Source organism: Neovison vison, chromosome 1, assembly GCF_020171115.1.
Source record: "Neovison vison isolate M4711 chromosome 1, ASM_NN_V1, whole genome shotgun sequence".
NCBI classification, from domain to species: domain Eukaryota; kingdom Metazoa; phylum Chordata; class Mammalia; order Carnivora; family Mustelidae; genus Neogale; species Neogale vison.
Genome location: NC_058091.1, coordinates 302,775,189 through 302,792,771, shown reverse-complemented (window position 1 = coordinate 302,792,771; position 17,583 = coordinate 302,775,189). Strand labels below are relative to the sequence as shown.

Here is a 17,583-nt window from a genome sequence, read left to right as displayed (position 1 = left end):
CTGAATTCAGGTATGACTGAGTGTGAATTTTCCCTGTTATCTTTTCAACTTTGGATAATTTATATAAATCACTAAGCCTTTGTCTCTCAAATTGTAAAATGTGGATAATGAGAATATCTATATCAGAAACTCGACATATTTCCTTTCCAGGGCATCTTATTTCAAATGTAGATATTTGTGCTCCTAAATTATTTCCGTAATTAGATTTCATAATAACTTCGTAATTGAATTTAATAATTTTAAATTGATACATAAGTTTGATAACAAAAATAGTAGAGAGGGATATTAAGTAAAAAGCAAAAGTCTCCCTTTTTTGTCCAAAAAAAGTCCCAACCCCACTCTTCAGGAGGTTTTAATTTGAAACATTTCTGTCATATTTTTTCTTAATGATTCTCTTCCTAATATGTTTTCCTAAGTAATGCCTACATTTCATGATTTATTAGTTTTTAACAATATTGGTTGCCTCCATGTATAAAACCTGAAAACTGACTTCTGCCCTACTTTTATTCTCTGATAGCTGACATTTTTTTAGTTGGTTAGATTTGTTCATCTACTTAGGAACTTGATCCTCTACTTCCATCAACTCATCAATATTAGATATTATATCGTGACTTACCTCTATGTAAGATAAAGTATTTCTGTGTCATCTCTCTCTCTTCTTCTTCCAATTTTTGTCCTCCATATCATTATTTTATATTGTCAAGCTTTAACATACTCCGTTCTGTGATAGCCTTCTGTGGTTGTCAATTTACTGAATCATCTTACAGACTAAACGGGAAATGGATGCCTGTTAGACACTCTTACTGTATCTCTCATGGTGTAGGAACTCTCACTTTGTTAAACGTTTTGTTCCCCATTAAATCATGAACTATTGAAGATCAGAAATAATCTGGGGTGCCTGGCTTGCTCAGTCAGTACAGTGTGAGACTCTTGATCTTGGGTTGTGAGTTCAAGCCCCATGTACAGATTACTTAAACACAAATCTTAAAAAAGAAAGAAAGAATCTACATTTATTTTAATTAGTGTGACTACTATTTGGCACGGTAACTGTTTTTTACAAATCACTGATACAAAGGATTAGGATGGCAGTCACTATCGGTAAGGTTAATGGTAGGACATACGACTCTGATCATGTAATGACTTACGGTTTAAATTCTGGACACACCAGCAAAAAATGAAACAGGGAACTGGTCCTAGGAGAACTGGGTTATTTAGTAGTTTATTAAGTCAGAGAAATGTTGACAGACAATAACTCTGAGCCAATTGATTGGAACTGGAGTAGCAGATGGTTCAAAGAGGAGGCTTGTTCGTAAGGCAAGGTAGGCAGAGGATAGTATTCAGCATTGGATGTCAGGTTAGACCAGACACAGCAGCAATGAGGACCAATGCTGGGTCTTTTAACTCAGCTGAACCACTGTGTTAATTCTCTTTGCTCACGCGAATAACTGGAAGCTTCAGGTAGCCATGAAGTTCTGTTGGTAATTTAAGCAATTTAACTGGGAGGAGTATATGGAAGGAGAGTAAGGCAAATCACTGAAGGACAGTGATTTTTTTCTCTGTGAAATAAAAATGTGTTCTATTTTAGTACTGATATTTTTTCACAACTTGCATACACAGCAAGGTTTCATTAAAAATATTACTTTAATATAAAAATTGTTACAGTGCTAAATAGGCGTAATTATATGAAAATCTTATTTTATTTTAAGATGTTCCTACTCTTCTTCTCTGAAACTTCAGTAAATTGCCACATAAAGTAATAAAAGATTTCAAATTATTTTAATTTCATTTTTATTGTTTTTCACTGGGAAATGAAAAAAAAATCTTTTTATTACTCATCATATATATCCATTGTCATTATATTATGAATTTTACAATGTTGTGATTTAAGTTATAATTTTAATTATATTCATAAAGGAAATATATTGAAACTCAGCATTTTTTAAGTAAAATAAACTTCAAAATATGTATATCAGTATGTGTCTATGTGACAGTAAATGTAGAAAATAATTTTTCTCCAAAAGTAATTACCAAGAGAGATCGGAAGATGTCCTTTTGTGACTGTCTGGCATACAATGAATTGAGCTCACAAGACTGTGTATTTCATTGCAGATATGAAAATAGGGTTGCTTTATACCAGCTGCCGCTGCACCCTGACATCAGAGTACTTTGTTCCTGCTGGTTCTTACTCTACCCAGCTGTAAGCACAAAACCCAAAGCTCCGAATTTTCCACTTTCACTTAATTATGTCCTCAAACATTCATTTAAAAATCATTTATTCCATGCATACTAGATCACAGGGTTCAGTTTCTTTTATTTCATTTTTTGCCTCTGTTTCCTTCTCCAAGTAGTGGTCTTCTGAAGCTCCCAGCTCACATCTTTTCTGTTTTGTAAACCAGATAGGAAAAATTTAAAAAATGCATCTCTCTGAAAAATTTCAACATGTCTAGACATCATGTCTCACTTCTTGGCTTAGGTCACTCCTTAGTCCATTACTGCATTGGTGGGGCAAGGGATGATAGAAAGGAGCAGAGTAGAAGATGTGCTGTCTCCTACTCTCTGGGTCATAGGTCTACTCCCATGTCCAGAAGGGAGGCATGACTGTGTCTAAATCACATGCCCTCAGAGTAGGGGGGAGTTGTTTCCTAAAGGAAAGTCAAGATGCCGCTGTCCAAAGAAAGTGGGTGGGTCCTGGACCACTACCCAAACTCTCAGACGTCCACAGCTTTGAATATGTACCCTGAAGTCAGAATTCGGCTCTCAACCCTTTATTAACGTGGGTTTTAATAATATAGAATTAATGGTAACCCAGGCATATCTCTATAAAAGTACACATTAATAGTAAAACAATAATTTCAGGTTAATATGCATATTAGCTAAACATTCACATTGTTTTAAACATTCTCAAAGCATATGATAAAATTGATGAGCCACTCACAAATACATCTCTGCATCAATTTTATTTAGTCATCAAACTAGATAAACTGAAACCACTTTTTTCTAGATAATACTTTTTACCTTAAATAAGTTGGGCTTAATATATGAAGGTTTAGTCAAATATGAAGCTAATAAAATTGATTAAACAACTCCCATGATTTAGACTAATGTTTAAAGGCACAGATTGTATCCAAATCTTGGTTTGATCACTTACCAACTGTGTAATCGGGAGCTAGTTAGTTAACCTCACTTTTCTTCACTTACCTAGACTAACTTGTAAAATGGGGCTTCATTATAACAGTACCTGCTTCACAAAAATGTTGTGAGAAGTAATAGTGGTAATATATATAAAGTGTTTAAAATACTATCTGATATCTAGTAAGTGCTAGATGAGTATTTGGCTTTCTTTTTTTTAATTTCTTCTTCTTATTATTTATTATATATATTTTTCTTATTATTTCTTATTATTTTACTTTGATGAAGTATGTATTAACACATTTCCATCCTTGGGAATCTATAACATAAGCTTTATAAATATGATGATAAATATTCTAAGAAATATGAATTTTCTTTTTATAACTGTAAAAATTATTTAACAAAGTTGAGCAATTTGCCAGAAGTCAGACATCCTTTAAGTGACAAAGCCAAAATTTGAAGCCAATATTCTCTGATTTGTGATCTTACCAATGAGGACATTCCGACTTTGAAATTCATATAGTGTGACTTAATCTCTATCAAATCCCATCAAATACAGAAATATATTCCAGCCATCTTAGATAGTACATTCCTCAACCTGATTTTGATCACAGAACTGTTTTTTTTCTTGAAACAATAAAAATAATTTCAAGTTAAAAGAGTGCGATCTGAAAAGGCTCAGATATTTAATGACACAAAATTTTAACACTGATTGCATGAGAAAGCATCATAACAGTAAAAACACATTGGAGTGTTGCCAGTGTTCACCTCTGGGTACTGAGACTATTTATTCTTTATAAATGTATTTTTTCAATCATAAAGGAAAGCAGAAGATGAAGATGACTGAAAGAAAAGTGAGTGGGAAGGGAGCATGGCCATGAAGGTTTGTGATGGCTTCTTGCACTGGAACGCTGATATGCAGAGTGAAGGCCTTTCCCTTCGGAGCCAGTAAATTCCCTAAAAATTAGCCAGAGTCAAATATAGAAGTCAAATTCTTAGGACCCAAGTGAGTCACTTTAGAAAAAAAAAAAAATGTTTTTGCCTATTTAACACAAGAACATTCTTTATATCTACTATTAGAACTTTTCTCCTTTTGGAGCTTCAAAATCTTCCGATGGCTACTTGAGGTGCTAGCTCATACACAGGAAATTCTTTAAAGGAAAGAATCTTGTGAATTTCTATTGCCAGGATATGTAAATAACTACACACACACACTCATTGGTGGAGTGGAGAGTGGACAGCTTGGCAGAGCAGAACAGCTTGTATGGGGGTGGCCTTATATTTCAAGTCAAGGTTGCTCAAGTGGTAAAGAAGACAAACATGGAAAACAGATTGTGAAATCTAAGCACCAGAGAGAAGAATCTTTCATAAAGGGAATAAAATCACTTATCCAGCTTATGATTGCTGACTTGGAAAGAACATTAAAAATTATTCCAATATTTTCATTTTAAAAATGAGGGAAGGAAAAAGATGAAGTTAAGTGACCTCTTCAAGGTCACATTGAATAGAAAGGGCTAAAGCTTAGGTCTCTAGCATTGGGAATCTTTATTAATGCATTTGGATCCACTGAATTTAAGTTGGTAAGTGATATTTAGTTCAGTAGATGCGATTAAAAGGAAGAAAAATTTTCCCATTTACATTTTTTTAAATAAAAGCTAGAATATTTAAATTCCTAGACACTTGTCAGAGAAGACTTAGTTTTTTTATAATTATCATATATATCTTTATTTGTGCTTTGCCTTTTTTTTTTTTTTTTTTAGGAGAGAAAGGGAGATTGAGAGCATGCGTGGTGGGAGAGGGAGACAGAGAAAATGGGAGAGAGAGAATCTTAAGCAGGCTCCACACCCAGTGGGGAGCCCAATATAGGAACCTATATGAGCCTGATGTGGGGCTCAATCTCAGGACCCTAAAATCATGACCCTGAGATCATGACCTGAGTCGAAACCAAGAGTCAGACACTTCCCCGAGTCACCCAGGAGCCCCTGTCCTTCTATCCTGATGGCAACCAAGCGTGATGCATTTTTGCTTTCATATAAAGTCAGTCATTCTAAAGTCAAGAATATTTTTTCTAATTTAAAATAGAATTTAGGAAACTTCCTGTTGAGCAAAGAAGATAATTTCTTATTTCAATGGTATTGATACTAGTATTAGCAAATGCTACAGTAGAAGTAGATACTGCACTGTTGGAAGGTACCAACAGTGTTTGCATATATGTTAGTCTTGATAGATACAATAATGATAGTAGATATGGTAGTGTTAATAGATACTGTAGTGGAGGTAAATACAGTACATTTAGTGGATATAGGAGTGATGGTAGATATTGCAGTGTTGATAGATACTATAGTGTTGGTAGTTACTATAGTGTTGGTAGGTACTGCAGTATTGGGAGATACTGTAGTGGTAGTAGGTACCAGAGTCTTGGTATTGTAATATTAGTAGGTACTGTGGTATTGGTAGATATTGTGGTGTTCTGCCTTATCAGCTGCTGGTGGCTCCCAGCTGAAACCTCATTGGGAATTGCTCATTGCTGGAGCAAAAATTACCTCCTATGACTGGTTAATGTGGGGATACAAAGGCCCAGCCATCATGCCTTGAACTTGATGTAGGGTTAACTGAGACCTCCTTTAACACTACATCAAATACTAGCTTCTCCCTCTGCCTGGTTCTGTCTTACTTTCTGCCAGGTGTATTACTTGAGAACACTCCCCAATAAAATCTCACGTTCAGTCTCCAACTCAGAGTCCGTTTCCAGTGGAGCTCTTCTAGGACAGTTGATATCAGAAATGACTCTAAGGAACAGATCATGAAATGGAATTTTACTGACAAAATAACTCACTATCCAACCAACAGTGAGGACCCCATCACTGATAGTAGACAGACTCTTGATAGCTGCATGAGGAAAATGTTAATTAGGAAACTGTTAAAACTTTCATCACTAGAGAACTAATAGGATATGGCGAAAGGGGATGTAATAGCTGATTCAACATTTTTGGCATGAGAGAACAGGAGGAAAAATATAATAGGGATTATGAAATAAGGAGCTGTTTTGGGATGCCATGGATTTCATGAAAAGAAGTATGATAGGCAAAATTTCTAAAATGCTCCCCTAGAGTTGTCCAGTCCTAATCCCAAGAATTTATGGATAGAAAGAGATATCACCATGATTATGTTATGCTATAAGATATAATTGATTCTAAGGTAGGGGGATAATATGAATGGGCCTTATCTAATCACATAACCCTTAAAAGCAGCAGGGAGATTTGAAGCTTGAGAAAGACCTGATGTGCCCTTGCTAGCTTTGAAGATTGAGAGGACCACATGAGAAGGAACATATGGTAAGAAAGACCATTAGGTATATGTTCCTCTCTCTCTCTCTCTCTTTCTTTCTTTCCTTCTTTCTTTCTCTTTCTCTCTTTCCTCCCTCCCTCTATCCACCTTCTCCCCCTCCCTTCCTTCCTTCCTACCTTTTTTCCTTCCTTTCTTCCTTCCTCAGCACCTCCAGCTATGTTTCCAACCTAGGTCACATAGTGAGTTTGACACCATGAGATTCTAAGCTCAGAATCCAGCCAAGCCCACCCAGTCAGCCAACCTACAGAGCTGTTGATAGATGGTTCTTGTTTTACATTTATGAGAATTTGCCACAGCAGCAAACCAAACCAAAACAAAACAAAAACTAAAACAAGAGTTCACAACAGGTTCACGGTCTTTGATCACCAATTTACTTTAGGCAAATGTGTCTGCTTTCTCCATATTTTTTTTAAAGATTTTATTTATTTATTTGACAGACAAGAGATCATAAGTAGGCGGAGAGGCAGGCAGAGAGAGAGGAGGAAGCAGGCTCCCCGCTGAGCAGAGAGCCCAATGTGGGCCTCTATCCCAGGACTCTGGGATCATGACCTCAATTGAAGGCAGAGACTTTAACCCACTGAGCCACCCAGGTGCCCCTCTCTATATTTTTAATAATCAATCATTTAGGCACAAAAACACACAGACTCTTTTGTGTCTGTAATTCATAAATTATTTTTTCTATTTGATATTATCGATCATTATTTTTTTTAATTTATTTATTTGACAAAGAAAGATCACAAGTAGGCAGAGAGGCTGGCAGAGAGAGAGAGAGAGAGGAGGAAGCAGGCTCTCTGCCGAGCAGAGAACCCAATGTGGGACTCGATCCCAGGAACCTGAGATCACGACCCAAGCTGAAGGCAGTGGCTTAACCCACTGAGCCACCCAGGCGCCCTAGATCATTATTTTAAAAGAGATTTCCACAAATGTTAAATCCTGTATCCTCTACAGCTCCCCTCCCTGCTCCCAGCTAGATCAGACCAATAAGGATGCTATGGATTAGACATAAGTAAAATCTTCCTGCATCAAGATTTTAGGTTTTTATATCAAAATTATCTCTTCCTTTCTTTTCCAGAATGTGCTACGTGCTTCTTGGTAGGTATGACAATGCAAAATAGAAACATTTTTCCCAAGAGATGCCAAGTGTGTGTTTCATTGCTTCCATAAACTCGACAGAGTTGACCTGACCCACACAATGATAAAATTCTGCTTTTAAGTTATTTCTCATGCTAATCTTCAGCATTAGGGACATATTCTGATGAGAAGTGTCCAGGGTCTGTTTGGAGTAGCTAGCTTCTTAAGTGTTCCAGAGACAGATGTCTGAAGATCATTTCCAAGCCCTGTAACATAGCCTGCATCTTAATGACACATTTGAATGAGGAGACATATGTAAATTCTGTATCAGTTAAAGGAATATGACTTGAAATGAAAATGAATAAATGATCTCACACAGCAAAAAGGATTAAGCTCTCATTATGAAGTCAGGTGAACCTTACATATAGGAGGAAGTCTATTTTCCTTTGTGTTTTCAAGGGCTCAGACTATATTTAAATACTTTGCTTTACATGAATTTACAACAATTACATTTCTAATCCTTCTATACCTTTTTTATTTTGCATATTTGTTCCATAAAAAAAATTTAAAAAAAATCCTTTTTGATGTAAGCTGTAGAATTCATTGGTCATTATTCAGGCCAATTGATTGCCTTTGCTGTGACAGCATTGCTCTTGATTCTCAGAAATATGCAGGACCACTCTTTCTTTGACTGGCATTTGACAAGTTAAAATAAGTGTTCAGAATGAAATGCAAAAACATTGCTTTTAATCATATGCAAATTGCTACCAGCGTGTCAGAAATGACTTCTCACCAGTATCAGGGAATTCCAGCTAAGGTTATTAAAAAACAACAACAACAAAAAAGACCCCAAAAAGCTATCATGATTTTTTTTTTAATTGTTTGACTTATATCACAGAAAAACTATATATGTCAATAAGGGCATGTTTAACTCTTTGATAGGATGCAAAATCTGCATTCTTTTTTTTTTTTAAGCTTTTTTTTTTTTAAAGATTTTATTTATTTGACACAGAGAGATTACAAGTAGGCAGAGAGGCAGGCAGAGAGAGAGGCGGAAGCAGGCTCCCTGCCCGGCAGAGAGCCCGATGTGGGGCTTGATCCCAGGACCCCGAGATCATGACCTGAGCCGAAGGCAGAGGATTAACCCACTGAGCCACTCAGGTGCCCCCGAAATCTGCATTCTGAACAAATGCAAAGTTTTATTTCCCAAGCCAATTCCTGTGGACATAAAACTTTACTTAAATGTTCTGCCTCTATGTATTTTTTCAGTACCTTTATATTATGGTAGGTTATTAGGAACAATTGCTCAATAGATATTTTCTTTTTCAGACTTCCATGCTCATTTCAAGAGTAATCTTTCAAAAATAAAATTTTAGTATATGTGCTGCCGAAGCGAGCACTCAAAAATAAAATTATAAGAAGAATAACTCTGCACTGACAGAGTTAAATTTAAAAAATATCTCCCTTTTTAGATTTTAATATTTTCCACCATCTGGATTATCTCTGATCTTATTCCTGATAAGAGAAAATATCATATTTAATCATTTTAGCATTGTCTTTTTCACATTGAAATTTATATCACTGTGACAATTTCACTTTCTTTTGGGGACAAATAGACTGTTACTGATTATGATATAAAATCTGTTTAATCAACATTAGCAATATCAGTTATACAAAAGATATCGAGTATAAATCAGCTATCTTTTCCATTTCCATTTATCTTATTTATGATAAATAAATGTATCATTTTGGAAAAAAAAAGTACTCTAAGAAAATTTTCTTGTTTTCCTTTGGCATTTGAGCAAGGCGAAGTGGATTATTCTAAAGGGAATCATGAGGGAGATCATCCTAGGGTTGCAGATATCCTGCCTTCATGGCCTTGGAGAAACAAGCCACCAGGAGTTGGTCAATGCAAGTGAGTGAATTCCTCTAACAACCCTATGAGTTTGGGAGAAGCCCAGGGCCCTCAGATGAGATCACAGCCCCAGACAAGCCCATGCTTACATGCTTTGAGACCCTGTACAAGGGATTCAACTAAGTTATGCTTGAACTCCCCAACCCACGAATCTGTGAAATAATCAATTGTGGGTGGTTTTGAACTATTAAAGTTTTGGTAATTTGGTATACACTAACAAAGCTTATAAATACTCTTATATATACTCTGTAACCCTCCTTTTTAGATCATAGAACCTCACTTTCCAGTATGGAAACGATTTTATATAATTCAGTAGAAGCTAACCTTAAACTAATCCTAATCAGCATACTGTGTCCCTTTGAGTATGGTGATAGGTTCAGAAATAGAAAAATGATGACTGCATTTGAGGAAAACCTGGTGTCTCAATTAGTTAAATGTCTGATTTCAGCTCAGGTCATGATATCTGTGTCCTGGTATTGAGACGGAGTTGGACTGCATGCTCAGCAGGGAGTCTACTTGTCCCTCTCCCTCTGCCCCTCCCCCTGCTCTTGCTCTCTCTCTCTCTCTCCCTCTTAAATAAACAAATAAAATCTTAAAAATAAATTAATTAAATAATTAAAAATTAGCAGCTACTATTTTAGAAAAAATAATTTATATTTTATTGTTGATATTTGATACTAAATTTAGTAGGTTTACAAATTCAAAATCTCAGCTCTTTCTTAAAATTTAATGTTCAGTTGATAAATTTTATTCTATTTCTAAATCCATAAATATGTCACTACTTTTGGGAAGCCTTAGATTAATTAATGATTAATCCCTTTTAAAGTGTCACTTTAAATAAATATCTCCAAACAGCTTAATTTGCTTTCAAATTCAAAATATTTCTTTGTTTGTAAGAATTTTCAAACACTTGATTTAATAAACACAATGCCTGTGAATCCTCAAACAGGCTTGAAAGCACAGCAAGTTACCATTCTCCCTCCACATCTAAAAGAAGCTCCATGAAACTCAGCTTCCCGCTCATGTGAGAGCTACTTATCAGCTTTGGACCAACACTTTTTCTTTGCAGCAAAGACTCATCTCAACAGGGGGACTTTCTTTCTTTAATTAGGGTCGTAAGCAGCCTTAACTATATTCTGAGTCTTTCACATTTTGGGAGACTACCTCAGGTTCTGATTTCATTCTCTTTTTTTTAAAGCATATTTCTTTCTGCTTTGTTAATGCAGACTAAGTTCCCCTCTCTTTTCTCCTGAATATTTTTTTCCTATAATTAAAATTTAAGGCTTGTCTAAGTTTTAACACCTTCACTCTGCAACTTAATGTGCCTTTTTGCATCCTTTCTCATTACTAATTTCTGTATTGTCAGTACACATTTTGGAGGGAAGCAAGTCCATGCAAAGGGTCTATGTCTATGCAATGGGTCAGCTGAGGCTGGGAGCAGTAAGCAAGTTAGTTATCTCCGCTTACTACTTTTCTGATCTAACTACTTTTTCTTTTTGGTTTTTCCAAAATCCATTCCAAATTTGCTAACAATTCTGGTGTCAGCGCTTATAACATTCTTTTTCGATCCTTTCTCATACTTACTTTAAGATAAGCTGTAACTTCCAAGATGAATATGAGTTCTTATTCTTCTTCTAACTTTCAGTATAACAGAAATGTTATTTATAAACAGCTCTCAGTTTTCCCCCTACATACGTGTGACAAACTTTTAAGGTGGCTGCCATGTTTCTTGCCTTCTAGTCTTAGTCCTTTGTATGATCCCTTCACCTTGACTGTGGGTGAGACTGTGACTTACTTCTAATGAGTAAAATGTAAAAGGAGACAGAATATTTGGATTATGTGAATGTGACTATATTAGACATGACTGTAGGGCTAACTTAATCTCTCTCTCTCTCCCTCTCTCTCTCTCTCACAAGCAACCATGCTGGTGAACCCCACATGGCAAGGAACTGCAGGGGGCCTCTAGGATCTGAGCATGTGACAACAGCCCACAAAGAAACTCAGTCAGGCATGCAAAGAATAGGATACTTCCAAGAATCATGTGATCAAGGAGGAATATCCAACCAACTGAATCCTGCAGATACAGAATCCAGTCCTAGCTAACATCAAGACCGCAGTTTCCTGAGTGAGACCCATAAGCAGAGGACATAACAAAGCCATGCAGAGAAACGGTGAGATAATGAATGTGTGTTATTTTAAGCCAAGTCTGTGGTAATACTGTTATGTTATGTGACAAGATATAAGGAATAAGATACAACACAAAAATTCAAACAAAATCATAATAACAAGTCTACAGTCCTTGACAAATTTTGGGTACTGCATCTCACTGAAGTATTTTATGCTCTTTAGATGAAAATGTTTGGTTACTTAGTTGATAATTTATTTAAATATTACATCTTTTCTGTGTCAAATATATTGGGCTGACATTGTGGGTTCAATCAATACATTCAACCAATATTCATTAAATATCTTCCATATGCCAGGCACTCTCCCAGGTACTGAAGACATAACATTAAAAGAAATTGCCTGTTCAGATAACTTACTTACCAGCAGTTGATCTAATCAAATTAACACATTTTTGGCAATATTGATAAATATTTGATAATTAGAAGTAGGGCTATAGTCCTCATCTGTAAGTAGAATGATGAGAACTAGGAAATGTATATTTTCCTTATCATTCAATTGATAAAAATCCTAATTTATAGAAAATGGTGATAGGAAGATAGTTGTAATATGACAAACTTGTTTAGTGGAAAAATGACCAGTACTTCAGAAAAACAAAACAAAACAAAAAAGTGAGTCATTGTTCTTGCTCAGGTTTGCTAACCAGAGGATCACAGCAAATTTTGTGGAATTTTATTTTATATATTTTTTTAACTCTCAGCTGCTGTGCAAGGCAGTTAACTCTATTTGTATACCTCATCTCAACTACCATCTCCATCCATGAGAAGAAACACATAGAACTGTCCCTATAACTAATTCCTTTCTTTAGGCATTATTTTACATATTTGGAGTGAACTTGTTATTGTGACTTGGATCCTAAAGATATCAATATATCCAGTCCATCCAAAATGTTTTCTCATTAACCGTATCTGCTCTGCCATGTGCTTTCAAGAATACCAGTTAAGGCTCCAAGGCCAACATTATACTTCCCAACTGCTAGCTCACACATATAATTCTTGGAGCAGAAAATTAAAGAATTGATTCCTCAATTAGAAATCAAGTTTAAAATGCAGACTGAATTGTTGGCATTCCAAAGAGTCAACTTTTGGGTGTGTTTATTTTCTCTATTGTTTTTAATTCTGTTTCATTTATTTCCTCTCCAATTTGTATTATTTCTTTACTTCTGCTTACTTTAAGCTTAGCATGCTCCTCTTAAAAAAAAAATTGAGTTATTTATTTAGAAAGGGAGAGAGAGAGAGAGAGAGCATGAGCTGGGGGAGGGACAGCGGGAGAGATAGAATCTCAAGTAGACTCTGCACTGAGCGTGGAGCCCCATGTGGGGCTTGATCTCATGACCCTGAGATCATGACTTGAGCTGAAATCAAGAGTCAGTTGGTTAACTGACTGAGCCACCCAGGTGCCCTTCCTCTTTTGTTTTTCGTGTTTTCAGGTGAAAAGTTAAGTTATGGGTCAGAAATCTTTATTGTTTTTTAAAATATAGGCATTTGGGTGTGCCTGGGTGGCTTCAGTTAGTTAAGTGTTTGTCTTGGACTCAGGTCATGATCCCAGAGTCCTGGGATCAAGCCCCGAAATGGGATCCCTGCAGAGCGGGGAGACTGCTTCTCCCTTCCCCTCTGCATCTCCCCCTACTTCTGCTCTCTCACACACTCTCTCTCAAATAAATAAATAAAATCTTAAAAAAAAAAAAAAAGCCAAAAGGAACTAAAAAAAACCAAAAATATAGGCATTTGTAGATAAAAATTTCCCTTTAAGCACTGCTTTATCAGAATTCGATTTTGGCATGTTGCATTCATTTTTATTCATCTCAAGTATTTTCTATTTTCCCTTGTGAATTATTCTTTGACCCATTAGTTTTTAAAGATGAGTGTGTTGTTTAATTTCAACACATTTGTGAATTCAGCAGTTTGTGAATTATCAGTCTCTAATTTAATCCCATTGTGGTTAAAAAATACTTTATATGATTTCAATATTTTAAGATCTATTGAGCCTTATATTATGGTTTAAAGTATGTTCTCTCCTGAAGTATGTTCCGCTTGCACTTGGAAAGAATGCGTATTCAAATATCATTGGGTGGAATGTTCTACAGATGTCTGATAGGTCTAAATAGATTACAGTGTTGTTCACATCTTCTAGTGTTTGTTAATCTTCTGCCCAACTGTTCTATCCATTATTGAAAGTGAGGTATTGAAGTATTCAAATACTATTGTTGAACTGACCATTTCTCCCTTTAATTTAGATAGCTAGATATATTACAAACTCTCTCTGACCTATGTTCTTTGGAAGTTTCAATGTTTTATTCAAACTTTGAAAACTGAAACTATTTGTATATGATATACAATGTCTTCTAAATAAGAAAATATAATTGTCAAGACCATGTAAGAAAATTATAATATTTTATATTTAATAGATATTTAGTATCAAAATATTTATAATAAGCAAACAAGAGAAGTTTCTATTTTTTTAAAAAAGATTATTTATTTATTTATTTGACAGAGATCACAAGTAGGCAGAGAGTCAGGCAGAGAGAGAGGAAGGCAAACAGGCTCCTCATTGAGCAGAAAGCCCAATGCAGGACTCAATCCCAGGACCCTGGGATCATGACCTGAGCTGAAGGCAGAGGCTTTAACCCACTAAGCCACCCAGATGCCCCAAGAAGAATTTATTGAAATAAATTTATATCTGTGACCCCAATAGTTCCCACTCTATTTGATGCTTGGTAGCCTTATATCTCAGGTTATTGGGAGTTATATACATAATTTACCGCATTATTAAATAAGGAAGTTTATTTAGTTGGGTAGATCTGAATAGGAATCAAAGACCCATCTTTCACAGGTAGTTTGAAAGTTTCAAAGTGTGGCCTGGAGTGAAGAATGATCTCTTTGTGCCAGGACAAATAGAAATGAGAGACTTGGTAAAATGAAATATGTTGATGGTTTTGTTATACTCTACAGGATAAACACACAGGAATGGGATATTATTAATAAATATTGCACTATATCCTTTGTGGTTTACCATTGGATATAAACCTTATATATGCACACTGATATAAATTATTTGAATCATATGTATATTTGGAGAAAATAATAAATACTTGCAAATATTTGAGATCTTCTGCCTACTCACCCACCAAAAAAATAAAAATTCTTAACTAAATAAAGCAAATTTTCCCTTAGGTGAGAATCAATATTTATTTTGTGTGCATATTCACTTAATAGTACAGATGATCCAAATTTCCAGTATTCAACTGATGATAAAATAATTCATTTGCATAGTAAAAAATGGTTATTAATATAAAAAGGAAGGTAAATGGTATTTGGAATTGGTATTGTGTAGAGCTCAAGTATCTGACACTTCCTTTGCCCTTTGTTAAGTTTTTATTTTCACTGTTATAGATATAATAGATGCCCATAACATATAGATGGATAAGGCTGCCATGTTACACAACTTGATGGTGGTGAGAAGCACCATAAAAATCATAGCAAATGCAAATGGCATCCTGGAATGGTACAGTGTACAACATATGTACTATATGTTATGATCTAGTGTGTTTTCAACTTATTATCACATTTATGTCCATGATGTCCTGAAGTTGTTCCAAATTTTGCTTTTAATTTTAGTTGTCTTGGCTTGCAACATTGATTACAGATTGGAGACTACTTTTCATTTTGATTTTTGGCTATATTCAAGAGAGTCATATTTTTTAATTATAAAAAAGACTTCTGGCTTATTATAATTTCTATCCCTTCTACTTGTTTTGGAAGTGAATTTCACCCATATATGAACACCACTTGAATTAGGAATTTATCAGGAAGATACTGAAGTGGTTTCACACCATCCCCCACCCCATTCCACATATAACCCTACAAATGTATTTGTGCAGGTCCACTATAGACATGTGACAGATGGGGAGGTAAAAATTGATTAATGGTAGTAATAACAGAAATGGAAGTCCATACTCCCTTGGGTTCTCCTGCCATCCCTTAAGAACTCAGAATGAGTCATAGTCACTGTATCTGTTTGCATTTATAACCCCCTAGATAAAATGTTGCATTTCTAAGTTTCTCTTACTATGGTAAAGTGATGTAATAGGTGTTTATGTGTTTGTGCTAATATTCTATTGTATACATTATAATATATATTTATACACTTTTTTCGCTTGCAAGAAGAGTCTGTTACCTAAATCTTACAGCTTGCCTTGGGTTGTAACTCATAAAAACTTAATTATTTCTTTCCGAATAATTCTTTCTTTCCATGCATATAGAACACATTTGACCATAATATCATATTTGTATAACCAGATGGCTCATAAATAAGTCATTATAGAATCTAAGATCCTGGGTTCTTAAATATTATGTTATTTCATTCACCCTACATTTTAACTGCTTGTGTGTGACTATGATAAGATACATTCATGTAATATTAATGAAAGTTTAAAATTAAAAATCTCCTTTAAAAATAACACGGTTTACTGGGTAAATTATTATGCACGTTACTCTTCAATAGAGATCTTATGTGTTGTAATTTGAAAGCAAAGACACTGAAATAATTATATGCTTTTTGAAAGTATGTGGATAATTTATTTATTCAAATCTATCATCTTTCTCTACATCAATTTTTCTTCCCATCTATCTCTAACTTGTACATAATTGAAAACTCTTATAAAAAGTGAAATATAAGATGAATTCACATAATTTTTTATCACTTTCTGTTATAATGCCCATTCTTCCCAAACACAAATATATAATTGACTTCTATAGACCCCTTTAGAAAACAGCTTCTCTACACACGGGATCTTGTGTACAGCAGATAGAATAATGTGTTCAATAAAGGCCTGATGTTCTGCCAAGTTTGTTTATAAATCCTTAAATTCAGATTTTCTCCGACCCTAAAGGGACCTTTGTCACGTTATGTGGCAGGAACAAACAAGCTTAGGTTCAAATTCTATCTGGACTATTATTTTGAGTCTGGGACCTTCAATGAATTAAATATTCTCTTTAACTTATGCTTTTTCATATGTAAAACATCAATAATCAGACCTACACTCCTGCATTATTCTGAGTATTAATCAAGAACATATCTAAAGCTGGTACAATATCTGTTACACAGTAATAAATATTAATTCCTTCTCCACTGTCTCTCTAAAGTAGGAGTATGGGATTTAGTTTACAGAGTAATGTATAATAAATAAGATCATGTATGTAAGACAATTCAAACTATACCTTGTGCTAAATAAATAATTTCCCTGGCTCTCTATTCCGTATGTATATATCAGTCAGGATGTTGTTTCCTCCTCAAAATCCTTCCTAGAGCAACACACCTACCTTCTTAAGGTAGAAATTACACATTATTCTTTTTGTACTCACAGAGAAACACACATGAATTTCTACCAGAATATTAGGCATATTATATTTACCCATTTATTCATTCATACATTTATCCTTACTATAAGCTTTTATATAATATTGATTTTTTTACTTGTATTAAAATTTTCCCAGAAGCTACTTAGTTCCTAATATGATTTTTGCTGTTCATTTTCTGGTTTTTTGTTTTGTTTGTTTTACTTGTAGCAAAAATTACTATCAAACTCCACTCATTGGGATAGAGTCCCTTGCAGTGTTACTGAAAGGCCTGCCCTTCACACAGCACACCGTCCACACTTGTGAGCCCCTCAGCCAGCCAGCCGCCTCGAATCCAGCATTTAACAACATGTAGCCTCAGATGATTTTAAGTCCATTTCTCTTTCCTGTTTTGAAGATGGATATAATAATAGTTTTTTTCTCCTAAGAAAGTACTGTGAAATCTCTAAGTTTTTGATGTACAATAAGCATCTTTTTCTGTAAGATATATCAAATTACACAACAATGTAGAATTCCCTGTGTTCAAATTGTAGGAAGACTAGATATAACCAAGTCATTCATCACAGTATTTATTGACTC

General features: G+C 34.9%; 1 non-coding gene across 1 annotated transcript; it reads right to left on the bottom strand.

Moving 5' to 3' along the window:
- Window positions 1–17,206: 17,206 nt before the first annotated feature.
- Window positions 17,207–17,360, bottom strand: LOC122898283. The gene has a single exon (XR_006382953.1). It is a non-coding gene; the product is annotated as a small nucleolar RNA SNORA62/SNORA6 family (small nucleolar RNA).
- Window positions 17,361–17,583: the final 223 nt, after the last annotated feature.